The sequence below is a fragment of the Pinus tabuliformis genome, chromosome 7 (genome assembly GCF_031772625.1).
Source record: "Pinus tabuliformis cultivar Carrire ecotype Pingquan chromosome 7, CPIR1, whole genome shotgun sequence".
In the NCBI taxonomy this organism is placed as follows: domain Eukaryota; kingdom Viridiplantae; phylum Streptophyta; class Pinopsida; order Pinales; family Pinaceae; genus Pinus; species Pinus tabuliformis.
In genome coordinates this window covers 2,036,921,759-2,036,927,303 of record NC_142293.1, presented here as the reverse complement: position 1 = coordinate 2,036,927,303, position 5,545 = coordinate 2,036,921,759, and positions in this window count along the sequence as shown.

The window sequence follows — 5,545 nt, the reverse complement described above, 5'->3', positions numbered from 1 at the left end:
GTGAAGACACATTTTGTGGTTGATAAAGTTGTCATTGATGAGCTACGTAGGGGAATCTTTTGAAGGCTAATTTGAAGATATTGTCAAGACTTGTTGTAGAATTTTCTGGGAGGCCTTGAAGAACCATTCAACCTACATTGAAGAGATGAAGCAAATTGATAGGGTTGGTGCCCTAGAGGATAGGTGTCCTAAAAAATATGAGGTTAGAGCCTGTGCTAGAAAAGAGGGTTGGTGCCCTAGAGGATAGGAGTCCTCAAGAAGACCAAGTTGGTGCTTGGAAAGATACAAGTTAGAGCCTATAAGATTGAATATTGGACTCTTCATCTAAGGTTTTTTTGTACTTGATTCATTGTAAAGAGGATTGGAGTCCTCCTCAATCTTATTAATAAAATTATTTATTTTTTTTATTGTTCATTTTGTGTTTTGTTTATAAGTGATCTTAATTGGCATACAAATAAAAATTGTAAAATAAATATTGATTCACTCCCCTCTCAGTATTTTCAATAGGGCTCTTACACCATATTATCCATAAATGGTAGGCTTATGGATTTTCTATCTCACCAATTCAAATCCTTAATGTAGAATTAAAGTGTAATATATCTATAATCATAATTTGGTTGAGATCATGTTTCTTGAGATGCTAATCACCATAGGCATGGATGTCCCTATTTCAGATTTGGTTCAAGGCTTAATTTTCTTACATGTAATGCCAAAACCAATGCCCAACATTGGAAAATAAGTCAATTTTATAATGGCAATATTGTCTCTACAATTTTAATATGCCAAAGCTAAAAACACACATATATTTATAAATATGAAAACACAACGCTTCCTTAAGATCACTTCTTCCATTTAATATAATCTACATGTATATGTCAACATATTTGGATTGTTGTAGGTTAAATTCTACACAAGCATTATATATTCAAGGGTTGTGGTCTTGAGATATATTTTGAATAGATCTAATAACACATGAGTGAAAGACATGCCAAGGGCCTCAAGCCTCAAGTTTATATGGGTTAGTATCTCTACTCATCTTTGTTGCAGGTGTTATTGACCTTTGAATATTGTTTGCATAGATTTAACTTTCCTTGCATCATGTTGAAGTTCAGAGCTCCATATGGATGACATGAAAAAGGGGTGTTCCATGCCATACAAAACATCTCTTCCAACTTGAATATCATTGGAAAACAAATAAATAATTCAGGCAACAAACAAAAATAAAGAAGTTTTTTTACTTGACAAAGATGCTAGACATACTCCCTGTGCTTGTTAAACAATGCTATCTTCCCATAACAAGCTAGAGGAATATGAGACTATGGGTAATAGGCATGTGAATTTAATGTAATGAGAATGCGAATGAGGGACTCATATCCTTTCAGATTATGGATGATATATTTCATGAGGTAGTTTGGATTGCATGTTGTCTGACGATTTATGAATTTCTTGCAACTTATGACGTGAAAAATTAAAGCCATTAAACATGTATTGGTACTATTCATTGATTAGGGGATGGATTATTATTATGATGTTCCATTCACCACAAGCTCCCTCTCTTTTAGAGTTGAGCCAAATTTGTCCTATTGGTCTACTTCTTGGTTGTTTTCTTACAAGACATGATAGAAATTTATTGAGGAAAACAAGCTCACTTTTTGTTTACTTCATTCTCAATCTAAATCTAGAGGATTATCCAATGGCCTTGAATGGTAATCTTTGTAATTGATAATAGTCTCATAATATCCTATCACTATAATCGATTGCACAATAATTCCCTTTGATATTTTGGGTCCTTTCCACATAGCATAAGCTTTTGGTCTATTGTTGGAAAATAAACCAATTACCTAAGCGTAATAGGCTCTAGTTATCCCTCTAGGGTCCATGATGAATCCCCTTGGTCCCCAACCCCTACCACCCCAAGGAATTCAACATAATATATACTCAACTTAAGATGTACGAAATTGATGGAGAGGAGTAAGATCCATTTGAAAGAGACCAAATAAATATCATGTAGTCTCCAATAATGGCTAAATTTCTCCAATAATGGCTAAAGTTCTCCTCTATGTTGGCAAATATATTCCTTAGAAAGTTGAGTTTCCACTTCATTGTTTGTTCCATGACCAAGTCCCTACGTAAAGTAGCTTTTATGCTTTTCCTAAACGATTAAAGAAAATGGTGCTAGTTCTTACCAACCCAAATCTACATACACATCATTAATATAAAAATATATATATTTAACTCCTCATAATTAAATAACTATTTACAATACTAAATAAATAAATAAAAATGTCAAAATTGAAATAAATGAAAAATATTTTTTCAACACTTAATTATCATAAAACCAAAGCAAATATTCTTTATATTCATAATAAAATTGATCATAAATCTAAAATAAATTTTATTTCTTTTAATTTACCTTTAAACTAATACAAAATATAAATTAATCCAATTTATAATTTATTAATTATCATATATAACAATTTATACTCAAAAATATATTTAATTTAATACTCTTTATTTATCAACAAATTATAATAATATTGAAGAACAATAAAATTCTATCATTTTTTTCTTTAAGAAATAATTTCTAATTTATATTATTAATTTTTTTTGGTGATTAAAAAAATTTAACAAATAAATTAGTTTCCTACTCTATTGATATAAAGTTAATTTTCACCATTACCATTAAAACCTCAACCTCAGAAGTTACACCTACATAGTTTCAAACAGTTACTATTAATGAGTTGACAACACTACCATTCACCATATGTAAACTTCATTATTAATTTATTGATATAACCTGCCATTAATACATTTTATTTCTTCCTTTTCCATAATCAGAAATATTTTATTTCTTCCTTTTCCATAATAAAAAATAGTAATTTATATATAATTTTTTTGGGAAATAATTTTGTTTTATATTATTAATTAATTTAATAATTTTTGTGTGATTAAAAAATTTAACAATTAATATTAATTTATATATAATTTTTTCATAGGAAATAAATTTTTTTATTTTTATTTTTTATTTTTTTATTTTATTATTAATTAATTTAATTTTTTTTTGTGATTAAAATTTTTTTGACAATTAAGTAGTTCTCATACTCCATTGATATGGGGTTTGCTCCTCACCATTACATTAAATCCTCTGGTTGAAAGTTAATTAAGAGCTGGACAACTGAAACACCTACATAGTTTCAAAATGGTACCATTAATGACTTCACAAAATTCCCATTCACCCCATGTAAATTTCATTATTAATTTATTGATATAAATTTTATAAATTCACATCAATAAAATAAATAAATTAGTTGCAATGGGATTAAACAAAACAAACCTTAGGGATCTGAAGGGGATTAGAAGTGACACAACCCATCAAACACAAAGATATATATGCCCGAATTTCTTCGTATGCATCGGTATCCTTGCTGATAACTCTGTTCTATGCCTACATATCCACGATTTCCATTAAAGTTTAAATAGTGTTATAAAGCGCGGCAATGGATGAGAAGCAACTGTTAAAGAACAAGGAATGGAGCCCGTGGTGTGCAGGTGCAGCAGAGCCTGTGAAATCAGATGTTTCAGACTCGGCTTCCACCTTGACCACACTGTCACCCCATAAAGACCCACTTAATAAAATCCATGAAACAGAGGGAAATGATAGCAAATTCAAAGCAAAGTGCTCAAGTACTGATGAACAATACAGCACACAGGGAAATAACAGTGAGAACAATAATGAAACAGAGACCAAAGAAGATGGTGGGTTTAACAATTCATTACATAAATATGTTCAGAAGGAAATTTTCTCCATTAATGGATGGGGCAATGACATTGTGCTTGAAAATCCTACACCAGCATGCTCCAGCTGCATCACAAGCCCATCCATGAACGAAGAAGAATCAAGCATATCCCAGAAAATTGATAACAATGCAGTTCGTGAGCCCATCAGAACCAGGCTGAGAAGTGGGTCTATTTCTCCCATTTCATACTCTTCCCTGGTATCAATGGGAAGATCTTTCAATTTTAGTCGTGAAAAGGGCCAAAAGGTAGGGCAGACTGATAATGACCTAGACAGAAAACCTGCACTTGGAAAAAGAAAAACTGCAACTAATTCCACTCCCATTCCTCCCAAAGAGGTCTTAGAGAGAATACTGAAAAAGCGCACAAACCCTCCTAGGCCTTGTAATTCCTATGCTTTTTTCGTCATGGCTAACTGGCATGCAGTCAGCTATGCTCATCCTGATGATTCCTTCGAAGAAATCAGTAAGAAAATCAGCAAAATATGGTCTCAACTATCCTCTACAAAAAAGAAAGTAAGTGACTAACTGACATATTTTATGCATGGTTGCATTATTTGTAAATGCTGGAATTTATCTAGATTGCAGATTCTGAATATTTTGAAGTTGAATTTATTTAGATTGCAGATTCCAAAATATTTTGGAAATTTGTGGTATGTGAAATTTTCAAAATATTTCACAATTTGCAATTTTTTCTGAATATTTTGGAAATGTGTGGAGTTGAATTTATGTAGATTACAGATAAAGATCGACCCTGTATGAATGACATGCATTCTGATAAAATTAACCTATTTTGTTGACATATTTGTGTAGAAATTCAGGAACTTGTTTCTGCGAGAAAGGAGGAGATACAAGAAACAAAAGGAAGCTCTAAACCTGCATATGGATGAAAACGATCTATATATCTGATTTTTCTCTGATCAACCTATCCACGACTTGCACTGTTTGGTTGGATGACACTTTAAACATCAAGAGTTCAATCCCCATAAGCCTGTTAATGTCTCCGATATTTTGGTTGGTTTCATGCCCATAAGCCTGAACTGTGTTTTAGTAACCCACGAATCCCCTATTCCTGCGACTAATCCTTCGTATTGAATTGGACACAATAATCTACCAGAAAAGGAACAGAATTGCCAGGATGTTGTGCATTAATGTGACCAAGCACTTTTGGAGTTAAAAAATGCATATACTGTAATGCTGTTCATCAACTGTATTGAAGAATCTCTGGAGCATTAAAAAATGCATATACTGGAATGCTGTTCATCAACGGTATTGTAGAATCTCCGAAGCATTAAAAAATGCATAATGCATATACAATATGAGAGAACATTTTGTTTTGGTATAAATTTGAAGCCACCTCTAACTTGTTTGCTTAGTATATCCATAACATCCCATCAATGAATTTATGTATGATTTGGATTTTTCTATCTGTTGTACATCTTGCACCAATTCCTTTTCTGGTTCTTTTTTAGAGTTTTGATCAGTAACTTATATAACAAATTTGTCATTTTATTCAAAACAATTTTTATGTTTTGTAATGTATTTACAATATTTTATTATGTAATTTATTATTTTAAATTTTAAATTTAGTATTATTGGCTTAATAGTAAAATTGATAGAAATAATTGATAGGGCTATAGAGTTTCTTGCTTTGCCCGGGTATAATTGTCTTGCTAAATGAAAGAATAAATAAATAAACATTGTTTCCTTAAGAAATCATGTTGTTAATGGTTTGTTGTTTATTTCATTTA